Raw genomic sequence first — 17184 nt, 5'->3', positions numbered from 1 at the left:
TTGGTGAGCTGTCAGATGCTCAGGAGAGGGAGTTTTTTTTGCCTTGTAGTTTGTAATCTCCTTAACAGTGTTTCTGTCTGTGTGAGTAAAGAAGGTATTGAAAAGTATCTCTGGATAAGGAGTACATGATTTTAATGGTACTGTGATGCTGTATCATCAGCGTAGTTATTCCTGTGTGTTATGTTGAAAACAAAAACTTAAGCTGGTTAAGTTGGTTTTGGCAAGAGTTAAATTTAATACATTTTGTATTGAACAGAGTTATTAATTCACACAAATTATATAAACCTTGCTAATATTACGTATTATCATAATGTGATGTTGGCTCACATAAGATTCAGTTGGGTCTTTTTGCCTAAATGTTTCAAATAATTCTGCATGAGCATCGCTTTTATAAATATTTAACTGGTTAGTGAGCTGTGGCACTCCTTTCACTAAACGCACAAGTTCCACTTTTTGATAAATGTGAGATACCAACTCCAAAAATTACAAGTAAATTTGTGTAACAGCCATGAGGCTGGAACGCCACACACACGTCGAACATACGCTGACTCTTGCCGCACGGGTGGCTAGTAGCGAGTACAGGTAAGCCTTTTTTCTGAATGGCTGACCCGGCGCTTTTGTACTCTAAGCTCCGCCCCAGCCTACACCAAACCCCAACCCCAGGATACATAACTAATACACACACACACACACAACACATACTGTACAGTAACAACATACATCTGGTTGCAACCCATGACAACCTTACCAGTAAGTATATGCAAATATTGCATATAAAGATCATGATCCCTCTAACAATGTTTCCCTTTCTTTACAGGACCCGCACAAGAGTGGACGCCCCTCCCTATGTCAGTGGATCTGTCCAATTAAGATAAGAGGAGCCCCAGCTCTCGCCGACATCCCCTAAAGCACGCGCATCAAAGGAAAACAGGCAAGTAACATTTTATTTCACTTAAATGTCCATACGTCTGATGGTTATACTGCCAGTCTCTAGAATGTATCAGGGCAGGTGATGAGGTGTAAAACTCACCACATCATACACCGCCCCACTTCAATGAGTTGTGACGGGACAGAAACTCGGCAGCAATGTTTTGAATCCCTTGTTTGTATTTCACTTCAAACTTTGAAGTGACAGATACCACTGTGTGATGCGCGCATTAGTGTCCTTCATGTGATGCGTCTACTGCAACGCATGATGGTCTGTCTCCAATGTAAAGGCATTGCCTAACAGATAGTACCTCAAAGAGTCCAGTGCCCATTTAATAGCCAGTGCTTCCTGCTCAACTGTGGAGTAGTTTTGCTCCCGAGGAAACAGTTTCCTGCTGATGTATAGTATTGGCATCAGCTTTTCATCTTCACTCTGGAGTAGTACTGCTCCCAGTCCGTTTTCTGATGCATCATTTTGTACTATAAAATGCTTGCTGAAATCTGTGCTACATAGAACTGGGTCTAAACCCAAGCAGCCTGTGAGGTCTTGAAAAGTTGCATCACATTCATCTGTCCACTTTACTCTTTGTTACGCTTGTTCTTTTTTGTAAGTTTGGTGAGTTTAAGCTGCCTGTTCAGCAAAGTCTGAGAGGAATCGATGGTACCACCCAACTAGTCCCAGGAATGACCTCACCCTCCTCTTGATTGTGGAAACCAGGCATCCTTTGATGGACTCCACCTTGTCAACTTGTGACCTGATAACTCCATCCCCAAGTATATAACCAAGATAGGACACATCCTTCTGTGCAAGGTAAAATTTTGTGGAATTATGTGTCAAACATGTGGCACTGATCTTCTATAGCTTCTATATTCTCGTCCAGATAAGCCCCCACAAACTCGTCTGTCCCTTTCAACACTTCATCCATGAGGCGCTGGAAGGTTGCTCCCGCCCCATGCAACTCAAATGACATAACCAGAAAATGGTGTAGTTCATTAGGTACAGGAAATGCAGTCAATTCTTTGGCTGCCGGGCACAGTGGTACCTGCCAGTAGCCTTTGCATAAGTCCAGAGTAGACAAAAACTTTCCAGGCCTCACTTCATCTGCTCTAGGCATTGGATAGGGGTCAAATGCTGAAACAGAGTTGAGCCCTCGAGAAATCTACACAGAACCTCAACTCACCATCTTTTCTTGGTACAACTGGGCAGCACCACTTACTGGCTCTTGAAGGGCTCAGTGATTCCCATCTGCAGCATCTTTTTCACCTCCTCCTTAAAGGTGGGGATCAGCTGTGCAGGGACTCGGCAGTTAGTCTGTCTAATGGGCTCGTCTTTCAGCAGTTTGATGTTGTGTTGACCCACCATGGCTTGCAATTGGTATGAGCTCAGGTGGTTCAAGTCCAGTGTCGCTGTGTTGTGCTCACTGCCAGAAGGGAAGTAGCAAGCAAGCAAAATTTATTTATATAGCGCTTTTTACAACAGGTGTTGTCACAAAGCAGCTTTACAGAACAATCAGTATTACAGAGAGAAGAGAAAAGAAGAAAAAAAATCCGGGTCCGAGCCCCCATGAGCAAGCCAGCGGCGACGGTGGCAAGGAAAAACTCCCTGAAAGAGGAAGAAACCTTGAGAGGAACCAAGACTCAGAAGGGGAACCCGTCCTCCTATGGTCGACACCGGATAGCAAACATTATTAGTATGAAGTATTATAGTAAAGTGGGAAAAGAAAGATCTGAGGGTGAGGACTGCACAGCGCTGTACAGCAAGAAGCTCAGTGGTGGTCAAACCGGTCCAGAAGGCTGGTGAGCAGCGGCACCAATCAAGGCAGTAGAGGCAACAGCATCAGACGCACAGGATGGGCAGCTGATCAGCTCGGCAGAGAAAGGAAAGAAAAAAACAGTACTGTAAAGAGTGGCTGACCACAGAGTCAGTTCTGTAAAGAGTGGCTGACCACAGATTACAGTAAAACAGAGCAGTGGAGACTCCAGCAGGTCTAGACCTGACAGGGAAGACTAGTCACCAAATGCTTGACTGTACAAATAAGTTTTTAGCCTAGACTTAAAGATTGAGGCTGTGTCTGAATCCCGAACATTAGCAGGAAGATTATTCCAGAGCTGGGGGGCTTTGTATGAGAAAGCTCTCCCCCCTGATGTAACTTTATTAATTCTAGGTACCAGTAGTAAGCCAGCACCTTGTGAGCTAAGTAGGCGTGATGGTTCATAGTGGGAGAGGAGCTCACTCAGGTACTGAGGGGCGAGCCCGTTTAGAGCTTTATATGTCAGTAATATAGTTTTATAATCAATGCAAAATTTAACTGGTAACCAGTGCAGGGCTGATAAAACTGGACTAATATGGTCAAACTTCCTAGTTCTTGTGAGGACTCTGGCTGCAGCGTTCTGGACCAACTGAAGCTTGTTAAGGCTTTTGCTGGGACATCCAGACAGCAGGGCATTACAATAATCTAGCCTTGAAGTGATAAATGCATGAACTAGCTTTTCTGCATCCTGTAGAGATAATGCATTTCTTAATTTAGCAATATTGCGGTGATGCAGGAAAGCTGTTCTAGTGATATTAGTTATATGTGTGTCGAAGGACAGATCAGCGTCTATCATGACACCAAGATTTTTAACAGATAAGCTTGATGAAACTGAGAGATTGTTAAGTTTTAGTGTTGAGTTAGACAGTTTGTTTCTGGCTAATTTTGAACCAAGAAGCAGGACCTCTGTTTTATCTGAGTTAAGTAGCAGAAAATTATTTGACATCCAATCTTTTGTGTCTTTTATACAGTCCTCAATCTTGCCAAGTTTAATTTTATCATCTGGTTTGCTTGATATATATAACTGGGTGTCATCGGCATAACAGTGGAAATTTATGCCGTGTTTACTGATAATGGTGCCTAGTGGTAGCATATATATTGTAAATAATATAGGTCCTAAAACAGAGCCTTGTGGAACACCATACATTACTTTTGCACGAACAGATGATTCACCCTTTACATTAACAAACTGATATCGATCGGTGGGGTAGGACCTGAACCAGGAAAGAGCTGTTCCTGTTACCCCTACAAGGTTTTCTAGTCTATCTAGTAGGATAGCGTGGTCTATTGTGTCAAATGCTGCACTAAGGTCAAGGAGGACTAACAACGACACATTTCCTTGGTCCGTGAATAATAGAAGATCATTTATAATTTTTACTAATGCTGTTTCTGTACTATGATGTGGCCTAAAACCAGACTGAAATTTTTCATGTAGATTATTCCTATGCAAATAAGGGCTTAATTGTTTTGCTACCACTTTTTCCAGGATCTTAGATATAAAGGGGAGATTTGAGATGGGTCTATAATTTGATAGTTCACAGGGATCGAGGTTAGCTTTCTTAATCAGCGGTATACAGAATAGCAGAATACAGGTCGATGGTTTTGCAGAAGAGACTATATTGACTAGTTCATTTTCTTGGAGTAATGTAAACGATTCCAGCCTATCTGGAGTGACTCTAATATTCTCAGGGTCTAGACTGGAATTATAAGCCAGCAGGTTTGTGGAGTTTAACTGTGTGTTCAGAATTTTCTGTCTAATTTTTTCGATTTTATCACTAAAGAAATTCATAAAATCATTGCTGCTATAGGCTGATGGCATCTGGGGTTCAGTGACTCTTTTGTTAGTTTAGAAATTGTGCTAAATAGTAGTCTGGGATTGTTCTTATTGTTTTCTATGAGAGAGGAGAGATAGGCTGAACGTGCTGCAGTAAGAGCTCTTCTATAGTCTATAAGGCTCTCCTTCCAGGCGGACTGGAACACTTCTAATTTAGTCAGACGCCATTTTCGCTCTAGTTGCCTGGCCGTCTGTTTTAGAGTTCGAGTGTGATCGTTATACCACGGGGCGAGTTTTTTCTGCCGTACTATTTTGCTTTTTAATGGAGCTACACTGTCTAACGTAGATCGAAGAGTATCCTCTAGGAATTTGGTCATAATATCTAATTCAGTAGGATCAGATGGACAGCTGACTGAAGTTGATAACTGCGGGAGGTTTCTGATAAAGCTGTCAGCTGTGGAGGAAGTTATAGTCCTCTTAACCTGATAGCATGGTGATGAGCGCACATTACCACTAAACTGGATTTTGTATCAGATTAAGTAATGGTCTGAGACGGCTGCGCTCTGGGGGAGAATGGCTAAGTTATCTATGTCTACACCAAAGTTCAGTATTAAGTCTAGAGTGTGGTTGATGTGGTGTGTGGGCCATTTTATAATTTGGGTGAATCCCATGGAGTCTATGATAGATATGAATGCCTTACTTAGTGTGTCGTGAGGGTTGTCGATGTGGATATTAAAATCTCCGACAATTAATATTTTACTTGAAAACGTTATTAGGCTTGATAGAAACTCAGAGAATTCTTGTAAGAACTGAGAATATGGACCGGGTGGCCTGTAAATTGTGATTAATAGAAATGAATGTTTTTGTTCCTTGCTCAAGTACTGTTCATTGCACTCCTCCTCCTCTTCGACTGCTCGCAACCACAGTTGCTCTGCTGTCTCTTGCTCCCATTCTCTCCACTGACCGAGCATGTTGATGTGAAAGGACTGCTTGGTCTTCTTACAGTCAGGATGTGAGAGTTCATAGGTGGTCTGGTTCACTTGGTGGATGACTTCATTTGGGCCGTGCCACTTCGCCAGCAAGCTTTACATTTACATTTAAAGCATTTAGCAGAAGCTGTTATCCAGAACAACTTACAAAAAGTGCTTTGTCTATTTAGAGAAAGTATCTTTACTAGTTACCATAGGCTAGAGAGAAGGCTAGTCCTGAGCTCAGATACTGCTAGAAACAAAAGTCCATGGTGATAACCAGAGAAAAAGAAACAGAGTTAAACACAGTGCTGTGCAATACATTTCAATAAGTGCAGAACAGTACATTACAATGAATACTTAACTCAGTGCTCATTTAAGTGCTGCATAAAGACATGTGTTTTGAGTCTGCATTTGAAGACCACTAGAGACTCTACTTTTCAGACAGCCAGTGGGAGAAAAGTCTAGATTCTTATCTTCCATGTCTCAAAGAGCTCGTCGTACAGTTCATGGTTTGACTATTGCCATCAAATAGGGAGAGGCTGGTCCATTTTTGGCAGTGTAGGCAAGCATCAGGGTTTTAAATCTGATGTGTGAAGCTACAGGAAGTGAAGGGAGAGCAGCAGTGGGGTAATGTGGCTGAACTTAGGAAGATTAAAGACAAGCCGTGCTGCTGCATTCTGGATGAGTTGCAGAAGGTTGATAGCCTGTATAGGAAGACCAGCAAAGATCAAGTTGTAGTAAGTCAAGCCTTGAGATGACAGGATGCTGAATGAGCATCTGGGTTGCCTCTTGAATGAGGAAGGGTCGGATCCTCCGGATGTTGTACAGGAGAAACCTGCATGACCAAGTTAGGTTCGCAGTGTGAGCTGAGAATAACTGGCCATCCAAAATCACACCAAGACTTGCCTCTTCAGATGGAACAGTCAGAGAGTTCTCAAATGAGATGGCAAGATCATGATGAGGACCTGTATTTGCAGGGATGAATAGCAGCTCAGTCTTGCTGGGATTGAGCTTCAGGTGCTGAGCTGCCATCCATGAAAACATGTCAGTCAGACGTATGAAATGCAACTGGAAACTCGTGTGTCAGAAGGTGAGAAAGAAAACAGTTGGTAAGGTTGTTTCAGAAGTTGGTAGTAGCACTAACGCCTTCTCACCTGGCTTAAGCTTCCTGTTCCTTGACACTTTGTCATACCAGTTCTTCTGGTACTGCTGCGCTTGCTCCAGGTTCTCCTTCACTGTTGCATTCACACTTGCCATTTTTTCATGCACATGGAAAAGGATGTTGAGTCTTTTTTCAGTGTCTTGTTCCTCCCAGGCTTCTTTCAAGATGTCAAGTGGCTCTTGCACCTCTCTTCAATAAATCAAATTGATCTGTGAGAAATCTGATGATGCTTGAGGCAATTCTTGGTATGTGAACAGGATGAAGGGAAGCCAGGTGTCCCAGTCAGAACCTGTGTCGCACACAAATTTTCTGAGGAGTGTTTTCAGGCTCTTGTTAATGCGCTCTATCAACCCATTTGTCTGAGGATGGTACAAGGTGGTTTTGATGCCATGAATACCTAATAATTTAAAAGCATCTTTAAACTGCTTTGAGGTGAAATTAGTACCTTGATCTGTTATCATTTCTCTGGGAACCCCTAGCTTTGAGATAAACTGAACACTAGTTACCATGTTTTCACCTTTTTAAGTTCGAAAGCCTCAGGATATCTGGTTGCACAATCACAAAGCTCTAAAATGTATCTGTTATCAGTTCTGCTACAGGAAAGTGGACCTACTATTTCCATTGCAATGCACAAGAACGGTTCTTCCACAATAAGGAGATTTATTAAAGGTGCTCCATCAGATTTTTAAATGGGTGCTGTAAGCTGATATTCTGGGCATGACTTGCAGTAAATTTAAACATGTAGGCACTGCCCTGGCCAATAAAATCTGGTGGATATGCAATTCATGGTTTTTGCATTCCCCATATGACCTGCCCATGGCTCAGAGTGTCCAAGCTTTAACACCTCAGTTTTGCCATTGCCATTGCCAAAAGCCCAAACATTACCAGTAAAGATACATTGATAATGTCCTGAGATTTGTGTGTAAAACCACTAATGCATTCAGTTTATCGTTTTAAATCAGTCAGATGTTTACACATGGTTGTATTTAATATTTTTCTGTTAGGTCTCCAACTAAGTAAATAGTGTTGATGTTAAGACTGTCTTATATTTTTGTTGCTTTTTGTCATTGAATTTTGTATTTTTTTATTTTAATTTTATCTTCTTTTTCTCTGTCTTTCAGGAAGTTATATCATCCTGTTGCACGTCTTCTGTTGCTCCTACTGTTCCCCTGCCTTCACAGATCAAATTTACCTTCAAAAACAGAGCAGGAGGTTCTACCAAAAGGAATTTATCAGACTGCAGAAATCTGGACTAAATAAATGGCGTGCAGAAGACAAAAGCAGAAAAATACATACAAAGATAGAAGTCATCATTGCTCAGAATGTGGAAAGCGTTTTACTCAAATGGGTAATCTCACAGCACACCAGCGCATTCACACAGGAGAGAAACCGTATCAGTGCTCTGAGTGTGGGTCTAGTTTTACGCAGCTGAGTACTTTCAATGCACACCAGCACATTCACACAGGAGAGAAGCCATATCAGTGTTCAGAGTGTGGGAAAACTTTTACTCAACTGAGTTCTCTCAAAAGACACCAGCACATTCACACAGGAGAGAAACCGTATCACTGCTCAGACTGTGGGAAGAGTTTTGGTCAACTCTTTGCTCTCAAAACACACCAGCGCAATCACACAGGAGAGAAACCGTATGAATGCTCAGAGTGTGGAAAGACTTTTAGTCAGCCGATTTTTCTCAGTCTTCACCAGCGTGTTCACACAAGAGACAGCCTGTACTACTGTTCAGAGTGTGGAAAGACTTTTGTTACCCACACTGAAATCAGAGTACACCAGCGCATTCATGCAGGAGAGAAACCGTATCAGTGCTCAGAGTGTGGAAAGAGTTTTACTCAACTGGGTACTTTGAAAACACACAAACTCATTCACACTGGAGAGAAACCATATCACTGTTCTGAATGTGGGAAGAGTTTTAATCTAAAGAATCACCTCCAAATGCACCAGCGCATTCATACTGGTGAGAAACCGTATCAGTGCTCAGAATGTGGAAAGAGTTTTATTCAACAGAGTAATCTCAAAACACACCAGCGCATTCACACTGGAGAGAAGCCATATCGCTGTTCTGAATGTGAGAAGAGTTTTAATCTAAAGAGTCATCTCCAAGTACATCAGCGCATTCACACTGGCAGGAAACCATATCAGTGCTCAAAGTGTAGAAAGAGTTTTAGTCATCAGAGTACTCTCAAAACACACCAGCGAATCCACACTGGTGAGAAACCATATCAGTGCTCAATGTGTGGACACAGTTTTAGTCACCAGAGTACTCTCAAAACACACCTGCGCATTCACACCGGTGAGAAACCGTATCAGTGCTCAGCGTGTGGAAACAGTTTTAGTCACCGGGGCTCTCTCAAAACGCACCAGCATATTCACATGAGAGACACTTTATGAATGCTGAGACTGTGGAAAGAGTTTTTACAGTCAGACTAATCTCCCAAGACACAAGTGTGTTCAGACTGGAGGCAAACCTTAAAACTGCTCAGGCTGGAAGGAGCTGTACTGAAGGAATTTAAAGAGACAAATGGTTTAATGCAAGAAAGTTTCTTCCAGAAACTGCCAATAGCATTCACAGTTGGTTTTCAGTCCATCTGTAACCACAGCCTTCTGTGTTTAAACTGCCTTAATAGACAGATCTAGTCTATCATACAAAACTATTTCCAAAGCATAAATAACCCATTGGACAGTCCAGCAGTGGTTAAGAAATTATCTACTATGTTAGACCCTGACAGAAGTACACACTCCATAAATCAAATCTTTATAGTGGAGTGGCTATCTCAGACATGTCAAACTGGGTTTCCTCCAGGCCACAGCTCTGCTGGGATTAGCATGCTCCCCTTGCCTAATTCTCTGAGTTCAGTTTATAATGGCCTTGCTGATGAGCTGAATTGGGTGAGTTTAATGATGAAGGGTATAAAGACAAGAATCTAAAAAGTGGGGTAGAGCTAGAATGTCAAATCAAAAACCAAGTACTGTTTTCTTTACCAGACTAAAACCATCAATGTGGTAATCAACATCATCCTATGAGGGTGCTTCTAAGCAGCTCGTATGGGGAGACTGGTCAGAAATTAGCAAATGAAGAATACAGATGCATACAGGGAGGTTTTTAATGAAATCTACCTCAGAGTGCACACAACCTTGGACTGGGACAAGTTCACTTTTCAGAATGACAAAGAACTGAATCTCACAACCAAGATGATGCTGGAGTATCTTATAAACTTAGTGTATCTTGGATCTTGAACTCCAGAGAACATCTTTTGTGACAACTGCTGAGGGCAGTTTATCATCCAGTTTGACTGTTGTATGTAAAAATAATTAAAATGAAATATGTCTAAGGGAGAATAGTAGTTCATAACTGAGATTTTCCAGTTTTTTGGCAGGTTTTAGGCACTCTGTAGAATGTGCTGACTGTAGAAGGCATTTTCTGTTAAGAAAGCATTACTCATATATGAGATATTACCAGTTCATTGGTGCAGTTTAAGTTTATTTTATCTCTGACCCTGTTGAAGAGTTCTTAACCTCAATAACTCAATTTACATTGTCCTCATAGTTAACATTGCCTTACCTAACCTACATTACCTTAACAGCGGCTTGTTAACATTAAGGTTTTCCAGCTGCAGGATGTTTGGCTATGTTTTAAATTAGAATACGATATCTGGTACAGAAGTCTTCTGGACAATTTGTCACAGTCGAAATTTTGCTACTATTTATTTATAAACTTCTTCAAAGGTACTGTCTCAAGGGTGAAGACATTGCAACGATTGATTGGCAGTCCTGGCAATATGTCATCTGTGAGGTATACAGTCACCTCATCCTTTCCTACTGTCATGGATTCTCAGGTGCATTTCTGCCCTTTTCTTGCTGTGGTTGTTTAACCTCTCTCCCTTGTTACATGGGCTCTTCAGTATGATTTTGATTTGGTTCTTTGTTTCTGCCCTCCTGTTTTTTGTCTGGCCTGATGGCCCAGGTCAAACAGTGCTACAGAGTGCTCCAGAGGGCATCACTGAGCTAGAGCATGGCCAAGATTCCACACCCTCTAGTGCACCTGCATCAATTCACTAGCTCCCAAGATACTCCACAACTGTTGTGCCGCTCTTAGCAGCCTCTATGGTGGTGGCTCACAAAGTTACCTGGTCTGTGGTGGCTCCTCTAGCTGCATCCCATGGGTTGGCAACCATAACTGGAGTTGATTGCTGTTCTCATGCATTCACTCAGGTGTGTTGGCAGTGAAGCAGAGGGGCACCAATATCTCAGGGTGTCCTCATGTCTTACCTTCTAGCTCTGCCTTTTAGTGAGGTTATAATGACTCTACCTGCCAGAGTCTCTGCTGCCCTCTGTTAACACTGTACTGTAACTGGCCGCTCCTAACAGAGCTGTCTGTTTCTTTGCCGAGCTAAAAAAAAAAGCTGCCCATCTTGTGCGATCAGATGTTCATCTGCCTGCTGAGGTTCCTCTATTCGGCTGTTTTATCTATTCGGCAGTGTAGATCTGTCCTTCACTACTTCACATACCTTATAATCCCCTTTGTTGGCGCTAATGCAGTTAAAAATATTAGAAAACAGCAGCACTGACTCGGTGCAGGACAGAGACTGGTCTGTACACAAATATAATAACACAATACTTTTGATTTTCATTATGAAAGGTTCAGCGTGCTAGACTTCTTAAGGACTTTAATTTCTGGGTTAAAGATGCTAACAGCTAATGATAAAAGCTGGCAGTGAGCTGTTGTCTCTCAGCAACTTTACTGACCTATCGCTGGCCTTCAACGTGTGTCCAAAATGTGATTTGGTCGTCTCCATGTTTAGTGTATATTTCTCGATATTTTGTGTATATTTAATATATTTCAATTAGTTTTTTATATTTTACTTGTACTTGTTTACTGTCTGCAGCGTGCGTATCTGAGCCTCACCACCAGCATTTCAATGTGTAAATGTCCGTGCAACTGACAAAGAACCGCGAAACTCGGTTGCAGGTTCATTCATCACAACTCAATCTTCTAATGCACTGACTGATGAGACCGCACAGAGCAGAGAAGTTCAGCTTCAGACGCAGCCTGCTGTCTCCAGTATTGCTGGTGGTAACTAACACATCACATCACAGCCTGTTTTTTTATCAAAAAAGAAATTAAAATTAAAACAATAAAATGTAAATGCAAACCTCTTTCGCCATTTCTTTTTCCAAACATCTTCGCAAATCCTGACAAAATTGAAAATGAAATGAAACACAGACATTTACAATTTCATTACTGACATGAGCAAGAGTCATTTGTGGATAAAATAAAAATACGTTTTAAACTATTTGTCATTTCTTTTTATTCGTTATTCTGGTTTTTCATGGCCAAATCTAAAATGAAAAAGCTAACAGAGACAAGAAAATCCTGGCTTTGTTTTTTCTTCATGAAACGCAGAAAATGTGTCAAAACTAAAATCAGAATCCAAAGTTTACTTTCTTATTTCTCTTCACAGCGATCGGCTGCATTTCTGACTAAATTAAAGTGAAGAGCGACGGATCTGCAGGAAAGCGCCCGCCTGGGATTCTGTCTTTAATGAGTGAACATAGCGCCGCCTGCTGGACACAGACTCACTTTTCACTTCCGACTTTTCTTTTTCTGTCTGACCGACATGTAAATATATGTTAATTGGCACTGGGCGGGGCTACGGGGTGCGTTTAGGATATCCTGAGACGTCAGTCTGAACGGCCTCATTCCTGAAGGTGAACGACTTCGCCAGAGTGAAGCTCGGATTTTTTCTCTGTTAAACTTTTTATTTCAGATTTGGCCAAGAAAAAACAGCAAAACGAATAAACGCAAATAACAAATAACTGTTTATTGAGTTTATTGTGTTTTGTCACAAATGACTCGTGCTCATGTGAATAATGAAATTGCAAATGTCGGATTTTCATTTTGGCAGGATATTTGTGCAAATGTTTGGCAAAAAAATGGCAAAAAGAGGATTTAATTTCAATTACATTTTAATTTTTGGCTGGATTTTCCTCCCTTAGTTTCAGACACTATTCTAGCGTCACTGTGTTCTGTGGTTGCTATGGTGATGTGAAAGCCTTTGGACGGACCAATGAGCGAGCTGCTGCTGTAACTACAAGCCCTCAGCGGTGGAGAAGGCGGGCTTTACCGGAATACGGGCGGGATAAAAACAGCTGGAGTCCCAGCGTGAATCCCCGTGCAGCCCAGGTGGGGGTGCTAGGTCTGTGACTGTGCTTCTCTGAAGATAATAAAGGGGCGAAGAAGAAGAAGAGCGAGCGCAGCGGAAGCTGTTCTGATGTAGGTAGGGGGGCTAATACTTTATCACACCGCTCCTGGTGTTTATCCCGTGATCGTGTGATGAACGGCCGTGAAGATTTAGGCCAGTGTGGACCTGAATCGGCTGAATGTATAAGTGTGGAAACAGCAGCTGGTCTAGGGCGATGGTGAACATCTGGTAGATGGAGAGATGATGAAGAGGAGATGGAGAGGTGATGAAGAGGAGATGGAGAGGTGATGAAGAGGTGATGATAGAAACTCCAGCAGGTTTCTGAGGTGGCGACTGAAGGTGAGAGCAGAGCTGTTCAGGATCAGGATGGTCTGGTGATGGAAACCGTCCTGGAAGCTCCTGAAACCATCCTGGATGGTCCTGGATCTCCCCCTCGCTCTCCAGCAGACCGTGATGAGGCGAGGTTTCCTGAATCTTCCATTTGGAGCAAAGCATCCTAAAGAGTTTAATAAATCCTGAAATCACTGGAAAGATTTGCCACTGCCACAGAAAAGAGGTGAGAATTTCTGTCTTTTGTATGACTTCTTTGTTCATTTGGCGCAGTGTGATAAGATTTTGTACATAGTTCATTATAATTTCTGCATATTATGTATTATAATGTTAAGTGGTCGAGTGACGCTTTCTGAAGCTTTAAACCAAATGATTCACTGTTATGTAGTGGTCAGGGTGCCACCTGCTGGTCAAATGAGTGTATGTGCATCACAAAACCAAATTGTTGCATATTTTCATTATTATTGTTGTTGTTTTTGTTGATGATGAGGATGTCATGTTGAATTTGTAAACATGATGTAGACCCCAATAAAGTAGTACAAATTCAGAAGATACAGAATTTGAATGGCAGCCAGTGGATTGTTGATAATTCTGGAGTGCTTTTGTAAAACTTTCTAATTCTTGTAAATACTCAGGCTGCACGATTCTGGACCACCTGAAGCGTGTTTAGGCTTTTATTAGAACATCTGGACAGCAGGCAATTACAGTAATGTAATTTCAATATAATAAAGGCCTGAACTTTTTTTCTTCACGCAAGGATAGCATGTTTCTTAACTAAGCAATATTTTGAACTGCAGTAATGGTACTTATATATACAAAAGACAGGTCAGAATTAGTCATGGCACCAAAGTATTTCACAGTATTTTACTTGAGGAAGCAGAGAAGGTATCAAGATTCATTGTTAAATCAGACAGTTTGCTTTGCACCAAGAAGAACTTCTGTTTTGTCAGATTTCAATGGATGGATCATTCTTGACTTCCGATATTTTGCCTGTCATACACAATTTTGTTAAGTATATCATTTGGTTTGGTCGATAAATGCAACTGTGTATTATTGGCATAGCAGTGGAAGTTTAAGCCATGTTTAAGGATAACAGTACCTAATGGCAGCTTATATAATGTAAGCAGTAGAAGCCCTACAACAGAACCGTGTGGGATGCCCTAAATTATTTTAGAGTGTACAGATGGCACTTCAGTGGCAAATTTAAAAGGAATTAATCAGGTAAATTCTGAAGAAAGAAAGGGCTATTCCTCACCCCAACAAGGTTTTCTAACCTGTTTCATTGGATAGTGTGGTGTATGGTGTCAAATCCCACACTGAGTTCAACAGCAGAATTAGATTAGCAGTTGGATGCCCTGTTTGTTTTGTTTGAGAATTTGACATTATTATTTTTATTTAAACATTAGCCAATTTTAGGATAGGTGTACAATACTTAAATATTTTTGACACTTTGCTGCTATTGATGTTGAATTCTGAAATAGTTTCTTTTTCTTTTTTAGAAAGGACTGAAGTCCTGTTGCACATGCTGCTCCTTGTATCTGTTTCTGGGCACAGTTCCACCCCAAGAGGAATGTCACACCCCTGAAATCACAAATTGTCAGATCAAATCTGACAATATGGCAGCAAGAACAAGATCTGGTAGTCTGCAGAAGTTCTCAGGAACTCAATGTAAGACCACATCTTGCAGACGAATCCCACAAAATACTGCGAGAGAGAGAGAGCACTACTGCTCCGAGTGTGGGAGAAGTTTTACTCTGCTGAGTTCCCTTCGAGTCCACCACCGCATTCACACCGGAGAGAAACCGTTTCACTGTTCAGAGTGTGGGAAGAGTTTTAATCAGGGGAGTCATCTCCGAACACACCAACGCATTCACACCGGAGAGAAACCGCATCAGTGCTCAGTGTGTGGAAAACGTTTTAGTCGGCCCAGAGATCTCCAGCAACACCAACGCATACACACAGGAGAGAAACCGTACCACTGCTCAGACTGTGGGAGGAATTTTACCGTACTGAATCATCTCCAGAAACATCAGCGCATTCACACTGGAGCGAAACCGTACTACTGCTCAGATTGCGGGCAATTTTTCAGACATACATTTACTTTAAATAGACACAAGTGCAGTAAGAAGGAGGTGATGGTTCATGACACAAATTTGTCAAATGAAAAAACTTGATTTTCATTCAGGCTCTCAGCAGTGACCAGAAGATAATTTTCATTTTTCTTCAGTTTCTTTTTGAACATTCATCTATATTAAATTTTACATGCATTATATTTTAAGACACAAAGAAAATAAGTGAAATAAATGATTGCAGAGGATGCCTGTCAATATTAGATCTTCTATCTTTAGAAGAGGGTGTTCACCATAAATGACACTTTCCCAAAAACATTTATTTTAATAAAGCAATGGATATAACAACAAATGGGATATATTAGAAAAGCTGAGGCTGTTTTTAAGTTGATTCTTCATTACAGGTGGACTTGGGGGGACTACGGAGTTTAAACTCTAATGATAATAATAGACCTTTTATACAGATTGCAGGGTCTGTGTTTTTGGTTCATGTTTTTCTTCACCTAATTGTTTGACTAAATGACCTTAATATGTGTTTATAATGGTCAATTTTATAGTTATTAGCTTGAGTTTTATACCTTGTCATTCACCATGAATAAAGCATATATTGCATTGTCTTTAAAAGCCCCAGAGAGTTCAAATCTGTGTTTTCTTTCTAAGTAGGTTACTCTTGGTCTTGTGGTGGTCATAATCTTTGGTCACATGTGCGTAAGCAGTAAGGTCACCCATCACAGTGCTAATGTGTCTTGTCCTGCCCGCACAGCCTTAAATAACTACATCCTCTTTGAAGAGGGGTACACAACTCCAGTCCTGGAGAGTCGCCATCCAGCACATTTGGTAGTTGCCCTACCCACTAAACTTGGTAATAAACATGATGTAATCAGGTGTGTTTGAGGAGGTAATCACCAAACTGTGAAGGACACCAGCCCGCCAGGACCAGAGTTGTGCAACCTTGCATTAGAGAACTTTGCTGAGAAAAAACGTCCATCTGTTTGGTTGTATGTCCAGTCAGTAATGCCATCATTGCCTTGATGAGCGTTCTCCAATAAAGTTAAGAACATTCTTGGAGGCATCGCCATATAAAAGGTATCAGTATTCTTAGTGAGTGTGTTTAGTTCTGCTTCAGTGTTGTATTGTGGGCTGTCAGTCGTGAGCACACAGCAGAATATTAGAACTACACCTACACACTATTCAGATACACCTGATAAGCCATTTCTGTCTTGGTTTTACAAGACAATGTTCCCTTTGAGCTGCGAGACTCAACCTCTGTATCCCGCTCTTCTAAATGGCAACCAAAAGTACACTGTGGACACCTGTCAGCCTTGAAATTGTCTAGTAATGTTTTATTTCTCAGAAGTTTGGTGACATGCCAACACAGACCAGGTTTGTGGAATTAAGTCTTTGTTGATGTTATTCAAGCCTTGAAACTGTCAGTTGCAGATGCCACGTACAAGTGCATGACGAATTTAAGATTAAAGTGGCTTAATAAGAAGTTAAGACACCACAATTTAGCATAACAGCTTCAGCGCCCCTTGACCGTTCTGGAGCTGTCCTGGGGGCTTACACCACACCACTGATGGTGTCTTGATGATGGTCCCCCTTTAGTATTCAGTTAAATTAAAGGGGAACTCCACTGATTTTTCCACAAAAAAATTCTGCATAATTTAGTGTTTAAGATGTAATCAGAGAGATTCAGAGTGGTTTGGTGTGAAATGGTTCAGACGTCTTTACAGTGGTGGTGATAGGAACCAGGGGTCGCCATGACTACAACACAGATATAGACACTTTATTTACCATCCAGAACCACCAGAGAACCTACACGAGTCTTCTGAGTTTATATGGAATGTTGATGTTGGAAAATTTAAAATACATTTATTTGGGGACTATTTTGACATAAAATGTGCATATACTCCTTTAACATGAAT

General features: G+C 41.3%; 1 pseudogene; it reads left to right on the top strand.

Moving 5' to 3' along the window:
• Window positions 1–15886, top strand: part of LOC108442662 — a 33163-nt pseudogene extending 17277 nt beyond the window's left edge.
• The last annotated feature ends 1298 nt before the right edge of the window (window positions 15887–17184 follow it).

This window comes from Pygocentrus nattereri, chromosome 5, assembly GCF_015220715.1.
Source record: "Pygocentrus nattereri isolate fPygNat1 chromosome 5, fPygNat1.pri, whole genome shotgun sequence".
NCBI classification, from domain to species: domain Eukaryota; kingdom Metazoa; phylum Chordata; class Actinopteri; order Characiformes; family Serrasalmidae; genus Pygocentrus; species Pygocentrus nattereri.
This window is presented reverse-complemented; position numbering and strand designations above follow the sequence as displayed.